This window comes from Schistocerca gregaria, chromosome 1, assembly GCF_023897955.1.
Source record: "Schistocerca gregaria isolate iqSchGreg1 chromosome 1, iqSchGreg1.2, whole genome shotgun sequence".
Taxonomy (NCBI): domain Eukaryota; kingdom Metazoa; phylum Arthropoda; class Insecta; order Orthoptera; family Acrididae; genus Schistocerca; species Schistocerca gregaria.
The window spans coordinates 923964468-923981548 of record NC_064920.1 but is presented as its reverse complement, the minus strand read 5'-3'; positions in this window follow the sequence as shown (position 1 = coordinate 923981548).

The following is a 17081-nucleotide window of genomic DNA, read 5'->3' as shown; positions in this document are numbered from 1 at the left end:
ATTTTTTCTGTTACCCAAGGATTTCTACTAGCCCTCGTCTTTTTACCTACCTGATCCTCTGCTGCCTTCACTACTTCATCCCTCAAAGCTACCCATTCTTCTTTCACCGTATTTCTTTCTCCCGTTCCTGTCAATTGCTCCCTTATGCTCTCCCCGCATCTCTGTACAACCTCTGGTTCTTTTAGTTTATCCAGGTCCCATCTCTTAAATTCCCACCTTTTTGCAGTTTCTTTAGTTTTAATCTACAGGTCATAACCAATAGATTGTGGTCAAAGTCCACATCTGCCCCTGGAAATGTCTTACAATTTAAAACCTGGTTCCTAAATCTCTGTCTTACCATTATATAATCTATATGAAACCTGTCAGCATTTCCAGACTTCTTCCATGTATACAGCCTTCTTTTATGATTCTTGAACCAAGTGTTACCTATGATTAAGTTGTGCTCTGTGCAAAATTCTACCAGGCGGCTTCCTCTTTCATTTCTTTGCCCCAGTCCATATTCACCTACAACGTTTCCTTCTCTCCCTTTTCCTACTACCGAATTCCAGTCACCCATGACTATTAAATTTTCGTCCCCATTCACTATCTGAATAATTTATTTTAATGATCATACATTTCTTCAATTTCTTCGTCATCTGCAGATCTAGTTGGCATATAAACTTGTACTACTGTAGTAGGTGTGGGCTTCGTATCTATCTAGGCCACAATAATGTGTTCACTATGTTGTTTGTAGTAGCTTACCCGCATTCCTATTTTCCTATTCATTATTAAACCTACTCCTGCATTACCAAAAGTCTTGTTCCTCCTGCCACCGAACTTCACTAATTCCCACTATATCTAACTTTAACCTATCCATTTCCCTTTTTAAATTTTCTAACCTACCTGCCCGATTAAGGGATCTGACATTCCACGCTCCGATTCGTAGAACGCCAGTTTTCTTTCTCCTGATAACGACATCCTCTTGAGTAGTCCTCGCCTGGAGATCCGAAGGGGGGGTATTTTACCTGCGGAACATTTTACCCAAGACGATGCCATCATCATTTAATCATACAGTAAAGCTGCATGCCCTCGGTAAAAATTACGGCCGTAGTTTAGCCTTGCTTTCAGCCGTTCGCAGTACCAGCACTCAAGGCCGTTTTGGTTATTGGTACAAGGCCAGATCAGTCAATCATCCAGACTGTTGCCCTGCAACTACTGAAAAGGCTACTGCCCCTCTTCAGGAACCACACGTTTGTCTGGCCTCTCAACAGATACCCCTCCGTTGTAGTTGCAGCTACGGTACGGCTATCTGTATCGCTGAGGCACGAAAGCCTCCCCACCAACGGCAAGGTCCATGGTTCATTGGGGGAGGCTATGTGGCATATGTAAGTGATTAACATTGTAGGATCACAGGTTAGTGTAATCGCGAGATAAGACTTTGAAAATACGAAATACTGGAACACTAACAACTTCTGTAACCGCACAAGTGTTGAATGCAAGCATGCGAACGTGCTTGCATTGTGTTTTTCAGTTGCCGGATGTCAGTTTGTGGGATGGAGGTCTATGCCTGCAGTACTTGGTCTGCCAATACAGGACGGTCAGTGCTGATCGTGGTTGACGGTAGAGTCCGATGAAGTCCCACATGTTCTCGATTGGAGAAAGATCTGGTGATCGAGCTGGCCAAGACTACGTGGCGACACTATATTGAACATGCTGGATTACAATAGTGGTCTGTGAGCGAGCTTTCCTTGTTGGAAATCACCCCCTGGAATGCTATTCATGGATGTCAGCACAGTACGTCAAATCACAACACTGACGAACTAATTTGCTGTCAGGGTGAATGGTATAGCCACGAGAGTGCTAATGTTGACAAACGAAATCGCATCCCAGATCATGACTCCAGGGAAGTTCCAGTGTACAGCTCGCAGACAGTTGGTTGCAGGCCCTCTATTGGTCTTCTTCTAAAAACACAAGCCATCACTGACACCGATGCAGAAGCGTCTTTCATCAGGAAACACAACAGACCTCCACCCTCCATTCCAATGACCTCTCGCTTGACACCACTTAAGCCCCATATAGCGATAGTTTGGGGTCACTGGAATGCACACCATGGGGCGTCTAGCTCCTAGTTGTCCTTGAACTAACCGATTTGTTTCAGTTCAATGTGTCACTGTGGTGCCAACTGCTGCTCAAATTACTGCTACGGAAGCAGTACAAACCGCCAAAGTCATAGGCCAAAGACTATGGTCTTCCCCCTCGGTAGTGCCACGTGGCCATCTAGAGCTCGGTCTTCTGGCGGCCTTACGTCCTCTTGACAACCTCCACCAGCAGTCACGTACAGTAGCTACACTCTTTCCAAGTCTTTATGCATTATTGCAGAAGGAACTCTAAGATTCTGGTAGCCATATTACACGACTTCGTTCGAACTCAGTGAGGTGTTAAGGCATTCTTGACTAACATCAGCTCCCCACCTCCAGTCTCAATACTAACTCTGACGATAGTTATATCGCGTATTTATAGCATTTGCATCTTCAATATGGTGGGAAATATGAATAGACATCTTCTTCGAGATACAGAAACACGTCTACCGACTTTTGTTTATGTCGCACACCTCGTACTCGGTGTTGCGATTTCTTTTCTGTCAGTGCATGTAACTGTAATTTGTTCATAACAACAAGTGGATACTTTTTCATAACTATTAGCTAACGAATATTACAGCTGTATCCTCTGGCCAGTTTCATAACTGCTCTGCAGAGTTACAGATGATACAGTGGGCTTTACAAGCGTCGCTGATTCGCAACTCAAGCCTTCCATGTCTGTCCAGTCTAATTGCTTGTCACAGACTCCTGATTCATTAGGAGGCTCAGCTCGCTCGCCACGCCTTGGAAAGCTACATCAAGCAAGATTCTTTAATCCCAATGATAATTTCATCTTCACAAGATCAAGGATTGATCCATCTAATGCCTGACCAGGTAGCCGTGACCATACGATAATTTTGCATACACTGCTGTAAGAAAAGTTAAACACCCATTGGGAATATTCCCATTTACTCAAAAAAATTGTTGTAGAAACTATACATATAGATTACGTGGAATGATTACGTTCACAGATCAATAGCTCAAACGATGCTAAGATACCTGGTATGGACACATAGTGAAACAAACATGTCAGTACTCAATGTGGCCACCACGGGCAACAATGCAAACACTGACTCTGACGTGTAATCGATCACAAAGGTGACGAACACTACCATATGATTTGTTATTCCACACCTACTCGTTCACGTAGCTCTGTAAGAGTTGTAGCGGGACATATCGCACCGGTCACTTGCGTTCCGTAATTCCCAACATGAGCACGATAGGAGACAGGCGATATTGCAGGCCATGTAAGCTTGTTCACGACTTGCAGAGCACGTTGAGTTTCACGTCGATCATTATTCTGTTGGAACAGCATGTCACTTTCCTGAAGCAATAACGGTAGAACAACCGGTAGAACAACGTTCTACACGTATCGAGCAGTGGTCACCGTTCACTACAGAGGTACGAAATGTGACCGAGAGTTGTAGCTTAACGCACGTCGAACATAAGCCCAGGGATGGGACTAGTGTGCGTCGGATGAATGCAGTGTCCGAAACAGCGCTCACCAGGTGCATGTCGTACGCGCAAATGACCCTCAGTTGCATACAGGCGACATCTGAAATCATCGTTCCATTCCATCTTTCAGGTGATTCTCTGACGGCACCCGTCGAGGAAGTCGAGCCGTGCACGTTGATGCTGTCGCATGAGAGGAATAAAGGCTAAAAGAATTCGTGCCTGCAGTCACACAGATAGTAACGCGCTCGCAGCTGTTCGTGTTGACATTTGTGGGGTCATATTTGCTCTTATCTGAGATGCAGAAGGTGTACGATCTGTCACTGCGTTCTGGGCTAGTGTATGTGCTGTGTGGACGACCAGAAACCCGTATACGAGGGTGAGGATCTGTTGCCATAATTGCCGCACGACTGACGTGGCACGTCCGGATTATAAGAGTGTTCTCCGAAACCACCATCCCACGAATCAAAAGGTAAGATTTGACCCCTCTCAAACGCGCCAAGTTGGATGTAGTATGCACAAGAGCATCTTCATGGAATGATGAATGCTTGTCTACGTGTCTACACCAGCCTGAGCCTTATGGCCATGGGAATTCCTTTTCAAAGGTAGACACAGATGGCTTTTTGCGCACTACGCCACTATACCATCTGCTAGCGGGCGATGTTGAATCAATAACAGTACATCTACAATTCGTCTGATTGCATATTCTGTCATCGACTTTCAAGTTGTTCTAACTCGTATTGAAGCCTTTCCTTATTACTGGAATGACCATTGTTTTGAAATTAAATATACTGATTTTACCATAAATAAAAATATCAACAACACCTAACGTCAGAATAGAATCCACTTTTCGCACCACGAAAAGAAAAAAATCCAGCATGTGATCATTCATCACTTTCACATGATGAGACTGTTTCCCGTGAATGATGGGGGTTGGGGGGGGGGGGGGGCAAGTTCTGATCCCACACTGGCATGTAGTTATAGTCTGTCAGCAAATTTCAGTTTTAAATAAGTCCATTTTGTGGTTGTTGTTGTTGTTGTTGTTGTTGTTGTTGTCTTCAGTCCTGAGACTGGTTTGATGCAGCTCTCCATGCTAGTCTATCCTGTGCAAGCTTCTTCATCTCACAGTTCTTACTGCAACCTACATTCTTCTGAATCTGCTTAGTGCACTCATCTCTTCGTCTGCCTCTACGATTTTTACTCTCCACGCTGCCCTCCAATGCTAAATTTGTGATCCCTTGATGCCTCAGAACATGTCCTACCAATCGATCCCTGCTTCTTATCAAGTTGTGCCACAAACTTCTCTTCTCCCCAACTCTATTCAATACTTCCTCATTACTTATGTGATCTACCCATCTAATCTTCAGCATTCTTCTGTAGCACCACATTTCGAAAGCTTCTATTCTCTTCTTGTCCAAACTATTTATCGTCCATGTTTCACTTCCATACATGGCTACACTCCATACAAATATTTTCAGAAACGACTTCCTAACACTTAAATCTACACTCGATGTTAACAAATTTCTCTTCTTCAGAAACGCTTTTCTTGCCATTGCCAGTCTACATTTTATATCCTCTCTACTTCGACCATAATAGTGAGGTTTCACACCTTGTCATCATTTTGTGCTTATGCTGTTTGATAGAGATATATAACTTTTGACCCTTTTGCCGGGGAAATTTCGAATTTTTCTGCGCCATCATTTTGTGGTAAGCCTGCAGTATATTAGGTATATTTCTGTTTATGTTCAGAAAGACATCAGTAATAAGCTGCGGTGTTCCGTATTTGTTTTACCTGCAGCTATCAGACACCAGGAAAACATACACTTCGAAGATCGTATTTATATATACAGTGTATTATAGATTGTTATTTCAATTAATGTAACCAGCTGTTTCTGCTGTGTCAGCAATGAGTTTTCAATCAGTTTATTTCACTGCATGCTTTCCACCTCTCTTTTTTATGATATGTTTGTGCACCTTCGTGTGTGTTTCTGCAAGTGTTAGACGAAAGCACAGAGACAGCGTTTACGTGTAATGATGAGACTTCGACAAAACAGATCTGGTTAATCGAAAAAGATAGCACAATTAGCCTATGAAAGATAATACGAAATTGTGAAAAGAAGATGTGTTCTGTCGTGTATGGTGGATGTGAGGAGTGTACCAAATAAATGTATCTAAGTACGTAACAGATAGAAGTAGGTATTTTCTGATTAACTTTGTAGCTCTACAAAGGGAAGTACATACAAGATGCGTCTGAAAAATTTGGTGCGTGGCCTCAGGAAATAAGGGAAACAAAACACTTTTACTTCCATCACCATTAGCTAAAACGAACTTCTGACCGGTTGTAATTCTGTTGGAAACGTCAGCAAACTCTTATTGTGGAATCGCTCGAAACACTTTGATGATGGGTTGTTAGATACCTGCATCGTTACAGGAGATGGGACCTGGTGCGACCAATACGATTCGGAGACCAAGCCAGAATCAATAGCACGGCGTTCATCTTCTTTCTCACCAACCTCGCCTAGAAATTCATGGTGAATCAAGCCCTTGATATCGAGAAATGCGAACAACATAGTGTCAATCGTTGATTGTGTCTGCAACATTTTTTGAGGTTGCGGACGGTACAATGGCCACCAAACCACTGCCTTTTGCTTTGTCTCCAGATTTTGCTTTGTCTCCGGATCATGTTGTGTCAACCTGTAATGATGCATGTATTCAACACGGTGCTTCGAGAAACTCCACAAGAAGTGTTTCCTGAAAGTTTCCGACAGATTTATAGCCGACGTAAGAAGCGTGTTGTAGCTAGTGGTGATGACTCTGAAGACCAATAAAGGTATTTTGTTTTTAACTCTTGTTTCCTTTGCTTTCTGAGACCGTTCACTGAACTATTCAGACACACCTTATATAATTCAATATTTGATAGTATTGTGTGTACCACACAGAAGCAGTTGCGTCTTTCAGTGGACAGAGACAATCCCAAATAAACCACAGACCCTCTTCTGAGGGTGTGTATCTACAATACAACCATTGCACGAAGCAGTGACGCCAACAGACGAGACCGTCCTATTTTTAGAATGCCAGAGAGACCTGTCCCTCGTTTTTATTTTGAGATTCCACACCTTGTCATCGTTTTGAGCTTATGCTGTTTAATAGAGATGTACAACTTTTGATCCTTTTTCCGGGGAAATGTCGAATTTTCCTGCGCCATCATTCAACGACATTTAAAAAAAATTCCTTCACATTTAATAAGCTTTGCGCTGAAGGAAGATATGCGAGGAGATTTCTACAGCTTGTTTATAAATCCAGCAGATATTTTCCGTTGAAAGAGGAGCATCCGGAGAGATGCTTCTTAGACGTCTCGTTTTCATTAATAAGGCCAACTATTTCGTTCGTTCAAATGGGTAGTAATTAGACGGTTCTTAAAATTTAATGAATTATTTTTCCAGCAGTCAACGAATGTAATTATAGCTCCCCTTACTGCCCAATGCTTCATTGGAGCTCGGTGGAGATGAGTATAGGGCATTATATGAAAGAACAGACACCGTGAACGGGAGTACAAGGAAGTAGATAAGCATGTGAATAACACGATTTTCTCTTTCAGTTTCGCAACACATGTTTTACGCTGTCGCGACGTTATGACTTCGCTTCTTTTTCAGCACGCAAATCCAAGGAAAGTATTACAGTATTGTTGTACTGCGAGCAGCAGTAATTTATTGAGAATGTTGTTAGGTTATCCATCACTGAGGATCCTCAAGTTCTATTCGCAACCACTGCACTGAAACGTTGGCTTGGTCCCACTTCTAGGCTGCAGTCCATTCAGTCATATCTTTCAGTACACATTACACAGCAAAACTAACAAGCGCAGAGAAATCCAGGTGTTAAGTACTTCATAAAATGAGGAACTACATAGAAAACCAGTTAATACCGTATTTAGACGTTTAACTCGGGACTGCTTTCTTTTTAATGATGCAAATTTAAACATCTGCGTCTGAATCTACGTCTATGCCCGCAAGCCATGTTACGATGTCTGACAAAGGGTGATTTTGGGGCCATTATATTTGTTTCCGTTTCTGGCCCATTGGCGAACAACACGTGGAGGAGAGAGTGTCGACAAACCTTCACATGCTCTCTAATTTCTCTGGCTTTCTCGTCACGATCATTTTAAGAGATGTCTCTAAGGAAGTGGTATGTTGCCCTACGCTTCTTGGAACTTATGCTCTCAGAATTCTAACAGTAAACCACTCTCTTGCATAACGCCTGCATTGTAATGTCTACCACTAGAGTTTGTTGAGAATCTCCATAACGCTCTCATTCGAAATAAACGGTTTCCTGACGAAACATGCATGCTTTGTTGGAATTCTCCAGCTCTTCTGTTAATGAAATCCTAATATAAATAATAAAAAATCGATCAAACAAGTATTCTGAAAACCATTTCTTTCATGTATGGATTACGTGTTCTTAAGATCGTCCTGATGAACTTGAGTGTGGCGTCTGTATTCCAAGTGGTTATTTCATGTGGTCGCCATCTTCAGTTCGCTCCGAATGATTGCTGCTTATATCGAAGTCACTGGTTCCAATGATTTGTAAGCAATAGCGTAATCTCGCAATAGTAAATCGCTTTACGTAGTCTGTATCTACATCCTCATGACTATTCTTAATTCATACCCAAGGGCTTGGCAGGGAATTTATGTGACCACTTCCATACTGTTTGTCAACAGTCCTACTTCCATGGGATCTCTGATTTTTCGTGTTTAATTACAATCGTCATTCCTTCCAGTAGGTTGAAGTCAAGAAATTACGGTGGGAAGAGAAACTTCGTGATCGAATTTTCTTGAAAAAAGCGAAAGACGCCTTTGTTGTAATGATTTCGCCTGAATTTGCTTATTATATCTATGATAGTGTATCCCCTATTTTGGGATATTACAAAACGGGCTGACCTTCTTTGGGTCTTCCGATGTCCTACGTCAATGCTATCTGTTGCGGATCTCTTACCACGTGGCAATACTCCAGAAGAAGACGGACAAACTTATTGTAAGCAACCTCTTTAGTAGATTTGTTGCGTATTCTTCCTAGCAGTAAAGTACAGTAAAGTACAGCTTCGGTGTATTAAGTGAAATTGAGTTATTGTTACAAAAAATATGTTGATCTGAAAAGAATCATGAAGAATGTTGTACCTATTTACATTGTCGTTCGGTACTGTACCCTTTCAATGTCGGATCGGTGAAATCATTAGTTTCTGCACCTACGTTCATTGGGGTTATTTGCTTTTTGTCTCATTGTCCTCCATTTGCCCCATTCGTTTGCACCTATAACTGTCGAACACGTGGTCGAGATCAAGAAATTCCTGAGATCTTACGCCTTGAGCATGGTATTTTATGGAACTGAAACGTAGACCATCGGAAATGCTTGGAAGGTGGTATGGAAACTATTCGCAATGTGGCCTTCTCGATGGATGTTGGAAAGTAAGTGGACAGCAGAATACCAATAGAATAAATAATGAAAACAATAGATGAAGAAAGAGGTGTACAGAAGATCTATACCAGAAGAATGGGCAGCGAGACATCTGCTACGGCAGCTGGGTGTAAACTCAAAGTCGCGCAAAGTGACCATGCTGTTTGATGCGCCACGTTACGGATTGCGCCGCCCCTCCCGCCAGAGGTTCGAGTCGTCCCCCGGGCATGGGTGTGTTTGTTGTTCTTAGTATGAATTACTTTAAGTAGTGTGTAAGTCTAGGGACAGATGATCTCAACAGATTGGTCCCTTAGGAATTCACAAAAATTTGAACATTTTAGTAAACTCGGCGCTGGAGGATTCAGTTCAGTGGAAACATAGACAAAGATTAATATATCAAAAACCGATTATGGAGGACTTTTGTCGTAGAATTTTTACACAAATGAAAAGATAGAGGACTGAATAAAAGCAATGGAAATTCTGTTAACTTCAAAAGCAAAACACTCCAAATCCTCATTTGTCGGTGATATGTGTTATATACCTTCTGCATGAATTCTGCAACAATTTAATTCTGCCAGTGTAGGGGTGGATGACTATCAATTTGTTGTCTGTTTAGACAGAACATTTATCTGAATATTCCAAACGTTGTCACAGTTCACTTCTCTTTCACGGCTATTTGATAACAGCTTAGTGTCTGTAGAACTATTTTTCATAATGAAATGATGGAAGGAAAGAAAAAGAGTAAACCCAGTTTTCCTATTATTCATCTCCTTATGAAATCACGCTTGTACTAATAAAGCCTTGGAATTCATTTTATATCAAGGAGCTATTATTATCAAACTGCTCACATATTTTCAAAAAAGGCAGTAAATCAACAATCATGGCTTTGGAATGTTGCAAGGACGTCCATTCAAATAGTTGGGCATGTCGTCTGCATCGTTCGATAATTTATTTTTATATATTTCTTAGAAGAAATTGTTACTTTCATGAACTTAATAATTTTTTATGAATGTATTTTGGAAGCTATTGACGTAGGCACAAAAATGAGTAGCTTCAGTGTGAGAGCCGCATACGACCCGCAAGCTCTTCTGACTATCTTGTAGGTTTCCAGAATGAGATTTTCACTCTGCAGCGGAGTGTGCGCTGATATGAAACTTCCTGGCAGATTAAAACTGTATGCCCGACCGAGACTCGAACTCGTGACCCTTGCGTTTCGCGGGCAAGTGCTCTACCAACTGAGCTACCAAAGCACTTCTTCGGTAGCTCAGTTGGTAGAGCACTTGCCCGCGAAAGGCAAGGGTCCCGAGTTCGAGTCTCGGTCCGGCATACAGTTTTAATCTGCCAGGATGTTTCATCTTGTAGGTTATCAGATTTTTGGAAAAGCTATTGCTGAGAAAGTTAAATATGTCATGCACTGCTTACAGTAAATATCAATCACTTTAATTCCTGTAACATTAGTCTGTCGCCTGTATTACTTGTGAAAAGGTCTTTATACTCCACTTGCGCTTGTAGAAGCTATAAATTTGCTAGAGTAGTTTTGGTGTTACGCCAGTGTCAGGCACAAATAATTGATGCCATGTTGTAAGTTTGCTAGTTAGGTTCATGTTCCACGGATTATTTTGCACGATAAATCTTAATGATGTGGAATGATTCATTTTACGTTCCTGTCGCAAATTAATTCGTAAATATGGTCAATTTCTGAACATTTATAATGTTTATTTTTCACTTTGTTTTTTAATCTTACTTAGCTGTTTTTCAGACATTATATATCACTAGAAAAGTTATCAAAAACTGTAGTTCTAGCATTGTGTACCCCTTTTTGTGCAAAAGTCAACCTTAATGTGGAATAATCAATGCCATTTTCCCTTAAGGTATTTCGATTATGTACATTATTGTTACTTTCGAACTGCATTAGATTGCTTACATCAAACTTCATGAGTGAATAAATATACTATGAAACCATAGTCAGAATACCCAACTACTTGAACAGATGTCTCCAATATGATTGTGGATCAATGCCACATATTATTTTCACAACGAGAATTTTGACCCCTCAAGACTTTCTTTCTTAAACAAAGGGTTGCCCCCAGAAAATTATTCCATGACATTATTAAATGATAATATGCAGCATCTGTCAACTTACTAATTACTCTCTACCTGAGATTTGCAATGATTCTAAGTGCAAATGTGGTTGAACAAATTTTTTTAGGAGTTCCAAAATGCACTTCTTCCAGATTAAATTCTCATAATATTACCATCTCCGCCTTGTTTATTATTCACGCACCATGTGTTACAGTTGTCGTTGGTGTAGTACCAGAAGATGTGCAAACGAATATAATGTGTCTTATTAGCAGGAAACCAGTCAACGATACTTTTAAATAGTTACCATGCCTTCTGTTTCTTTATGTATGTGTTGATTGATTACAATGTTACTGTTATCTGCAGAAAGAACTAATTCTGCTTGTTGTTAGATGGAAGAAAGTTTACATATATGATGAACAATAGTGGACCTAAGATTGAGCCTTTGGAGGCCCCATACCTGATTTCTTCCTAGTCAGAATTACGTCGCTGGGTTGTGTTAGTTGAATTATTAATTACAACTTTCGACATTCTTTTGGTTAGATATGACGTTATCGATTGGTTGGCTATATCAAGCCCCATAAAACTTCATTTTTTTGTCTAGGAAAATACTGCGAGTCACACAATCAAATAATTTAGATAGGTAGCAGGAAATAGCCATCAGCGCTACTTTATTTAGTGCTTGTAAAATCTGGTGAGTGAACATGAAAATGGCATTCTCAACAGATCAAGTCTGCTGGAACCAAATCTGTGATTTTCTGACGATAATATTGTTGCTAAGGTGAGATACTATTTTTAAAATTAACTAAAAGTCAATTACGAGATCAGATTTTACAAACCAAATAAGGTTCCCACATCATTTTCCCTATCAGAATGCTCTAAACAGTCTATATTATATACGTTGTAGCCTCCACAGATTATTAACTGCTTGCTGCTGCCTGACAGACAGCATACTAAAGAATTCAGATTCGTAGCAAAGAGCTCATAACTGCGCAGTGGGGATCTGTATACAGTTACAATTAAAAGTGATCTCATTTTTTTGTGCATTCTTAAGCATTTTGTGGGACTATTCTGTCATTCTGACTTCTTTCAAAAGTGGGTGCATGAATACTGATTACAAACTAAGAAAGGTACCTCCCTGTACGAGTAACCACAGGGGTGTTGTTTTGTGTGATGGTGGGGGACTCGTGTATTTCCCACAATAAGCTATCCAGCCTATCATTTCCTCTTATATTCAGGTTTAGCCCTTGTGGAGTGTATTTCCAAGTAAAGCAACAGACACTGGGCTCATACGAGATTTTATTTCAGTCGGCAGCAGCCTGCTCAACTCAGTGTCCACATTGCTCAGAACGCTGGTAACCAGGGCTGGGCGTGATGCTGCAGGACCTCCAAAAACTCACGTTCGTGCGTGTGTACCTGCTACGTCTGTTTACTCCTGGTCGCCCCTAACCCTGTGGTTGCTGTTCTTGACCAGTTTGTTCTCCCACCCAACACTACTGGTGCTATTTCTCTCCCTGTTTGTTGAACATCGTATTTAACGTTACTATTGTCTATCAAGATTACACACTACTACTTAAGTTACTTAATATATTGTCCCTTAGTGGCATGTATTTATTCTTGACCATCATCCCATATATGTAACAACAAGACAGCGTATACCATTTCATAAACGTGTCACACTTTCCGCTGTAGCTTTAGCACTGCACTGTTACTTGCCACAAACTGTTCAGTGTCTGCTGATGTTTCCGTGGATTACTGCGGTTTTCCAACTATGTACGACAAAGACTTCGGTTGCATAATCTGGTATTTTATGGCTCAAATGGCTATGAACACTATGGGACTTAACACCTGAGGTCATCAGTCCCCTTAGAACTACTTAAACCTAATCTACCTAAGGACATCACACACATCCACGCCCTAGGCAGGATTCGAACCTGCGACCGTAGCGGTGGCACGGTTCCAGACTGAAACGCCTAGAACCAATCGGCCAATCTGGCCGGCTCTGGTATTTTACCATACTTAACGCACAACACTTTTTTTTATATATCACACCATCATTTAGCGTTGCTTCTAGTGTGGAAGGCAATTCAGTTGTGATGAACAAAGTACACGGACTAAACATATATATTTTTGCACCTGGCGTTATTTGCATGTATATTACACGTAAACTAAATAAATTTCAACAACTTAACTAATAATTCGGCTACTTGTGCAGACCCCAATACAACTGTATTGCTACCTTTGACCAATACCGCTTAGGTTACATTTTCACTGCCTTAAGATTGACATAATTATAGCTTCGAACTCAACTTGGTGAACTCTCGACAGTTATCGGTTTCACAATACAATGCCACAGTTATTGATACTAAATTGTTTTTACTATGGATTTATATGTCACTCTGGATCTTCTTAACATTAGTGAATCTTTCTCTAAGTTTTGTACTTCTAGCTTGTTAACGTTTTTAAATATGATTATATTTTTGTCGGTAGCTGTTCAGAGCATAAACCTATGATGTATATGTCCTTTAGTGCTTCCATGTCTCAACGTACATTCGCGTATCTCCTGCCACCTATCGCTACACTAACATCGGTAGATCGTCGTGTGCGTAACTTTGAATAACTTACTTACTTGCGCTGAAGGCGACTTGGCTCATTGCGGTAATTTTTAACTAAGTTCTCGGAAAAGAAGATGTGTTCCAGACAGCATAGGTTATTAGACAATAGCAAAATAAGACGTATACAGCTGTAAGTTAAATATAAAGTCCTCAAAATCATTAATTTTACGAAGCCTTTAATATGTCGAGTAGAGCGGTCATTGTCAGTTTCTCGTTCGTATTGAATTTTCCCTATTTATTGTCATCCACCTCTTGTTTAGATTATCTTGCATCATAGTCAAATATTCACATTTGTCTGTAATTTCGGATATAGTAATGTCAGTGTAAAAACTAATCAGGTAATAGTCTGTAATAAATTATATTGAAATAACCATTTCTCCATTGCCTCAGCGCTGTGTACATTAATGTACCTCTACACTTCCAGTCTCTTAGAGCGATGCTGTTTTCAAGCTCTTTAATCTTTTGTAAGCGTAATTTAGCAAAATCTGCCCACCTATGATCTGCAGGGTGGCCAAAACACCTTTACCACGTTCAACTGTTTCACTGTAAATTTCAAAATATTTGGAGTTGTTTGTTCAAAACGTCCTTGTGTTCACGAACATTATCTCTGCAGAGGTTGATAAGTTTCTATGTCCACCTACTCCTCAGCCATAACTGCTGAAGTGTCATCAGCTGGAAGGCTTCAATCACACTTGGACGCAGAGCATCGTTGTCTGCGTACGACGTCTGATGTATGATTTAATGATTCACCACTGGGCAGGGTTTCGTGCTGTAAAGTCCATACGTCGAAGAAACCAGGGATAACGGGCTGGTGAACTGCAGACCCATCTCCTTTATACAGATCATAGAACAGTTCTTTCAGGCTTTCACGACCAGTAATTACGAAGTGGGCAGTAGTTCCATCGTCTGCGTAAATACAGTAATGGTGACACCCAAATTCTGCAACTTCGGAAGTGCCAATCATTCAACATCTCAAAATAAGTAACCTGGGTCATGGAACTATCGAAAACGTACGAACTAAAGATATGTTCTTCAGGCCTACCCATCCAAAGTAAGATGTGTGGGTGATTTTTCACAGTTTATTGATAAAAATTTTTGGGCTTTCCTTTGCCCATAAGCAGAGGTTCCTAACCCATGAACTCCAGTATAGAGCACATTCAAGAGAGGAAAAAATGCGCTTCCGAAAAGGAATGGTGGGTAGGACCTCAAACAAGATTCTGCTTGCTTGCTATGGCTGTCAAGCTGTGTTCGTTAGTTCACTGACGACCAATGACGTTACTGATGCGCTAACTTCAGTAAATGTTCCCTTCTAGTTGATGGACAACCGAGCAGGAGCATCGAAAACAATTCCCAGGCAAAAAGCTTTGTTCTTCCATGTCATCGAGGTCTGATAACTTGATGGCTCCTTGCCACATCGTCTACGAAACCCATCGATTACTTACATTATATCTTTTTTGCCGTGCTTCCATCCATGGACCTACATTGTCACTAAGCGCTACTCCAAAGTGAAGTGTCTGGTACCTGCACTAAACAAGGAAAGACGAACAACGTCCTTTATTCAGCTTTCACATGGCAGTTACGTGGCAGCCAATTGAGCGCTGTTGTTATCTCAGTGATCAGTTAGGCAGGTACAAATCTTAAATATTTAAACATTTCACACTGTTTTACGCATTTGGTTCAGGTGTAAACGGATTTTCTCTGCAACCTTGTATAGTTTATATATTCCTTATTGACAGACTGAATAGTGCACGGCCGCTGAACCACATCTTCAGTGGCTGTAGACTACTACTACCCTCTACCGCTGCAATATGGAACGGCTGGAGGCTGTGACACAGCCACTTGCACCTGGAGCCTCTTCGCTATGCGACACGAGACAGGCGCTACCTAACGGCGGGTCCTATTCCATCGTTCATGCTTTAGGTCAGAGAGCCTCACCCACGTTGACATCGACAGCTGGACTCTACTTCTCGATACATTATTCGTAATGAGTCTTTATATGCTTGGAGACATGCAAGTTAAGTAAATGGTTCAAATGTTTCTGGGCACTATGGGACTTAACTGCTGTGGTCATCAGTCCCCTAGAACTACTTAAACCTAACTAACCAAAGGACATCGCACTCATCCATGCCCGAGGCAGGATTCGAACCTGCGACCGTAGCTGTCGCTCGGTTTCAGAGTGTAGCGCTTAGAACCGCTCAGCCACCGAGGCCGACAGTTAAGTAAATCTTCCGTTTGCTGTGTTAACTTGTCCGCTAATTTATGCTCCTATCCAGCTTTCCTACAACTGCAGTTGCTGCATTATATTGTAGTCCACATCTCCTTAGCATTTACAAGAAGTTGTACACGACAGTCTGGACCAAAACAAGACAAAAATGTTCAGTAAACATGGGCTCTAAATGTCACAATTTAAGAGTGATGGGCACTTGATCATCTTTTTCGCTGTGAAACACTTCTCTCCTACTCAGTCCCTTTCCTATTTTGAACGACCTAGAGAATGCTGTAAACAAATGAGGACACATTCCATTGTTATCAGACGCGGTGATATGCGACTATTTTTATCAAAACTGCAAGACATCGTAATGAAACACCATTAAATCCACACACTTATCTAAACATATTCCCATCGAGAAATGAAAGTACAGGTATTGATAAAGTTAACATTAATGAATGCCATATCCAACTACGAAACTGGAAGTACAAGTATTGACAAAGTTAACAGCAATGAGTGCTATATCTAAAGGAATTCCATTGTAATTGAGTATCGAAGGAAGACTGCTGTCTTATTAAAATTTATCTGATCCGTTGGCACTAGGAAGAACCACAGAGTTTTGCAGCTGCCTCACCGGCCACTTGCGGCCACCAGCAACTATAAGTGTGTTGAGCAACAGCAGCATTCGAAAACCGATCTGTACAATGTATGCGAAGACCGCCGAGCTACGTCAGGACTCTTATATTTTTATTTTAAGTGCGCTGATTAGCAATCACATACTCCATATGCACTCAGTCATAGCAGCAGATGCACGCGTGACTTTTTTGTTGTTATTCTCTTCCTACTTGCCTTCTGAGACCTTAGTTGCTTCCAAACATGAGAGCTGCTTCTAATATGTTCTATTATACGATCAATTCCAAGATGTTGACAATTTAAGTCCATTGTAATCTGTGTTGATGCTCCATCACCGTAAATGTACTTAGTTATTTGAGTGCTTTGTGTTTAATTTGAAGTGTGTAGGGTTTGTAATAAATAGGACTTTAGAGTGATCATTATTTAATTAAGTTGTTTGAGGAATACTCATTCATTGACATCTTTGTGAGTTGCTGCACTACGTTTCATGTATATTATGTCCACCATTGTTTAGTTAATTAAATCCAC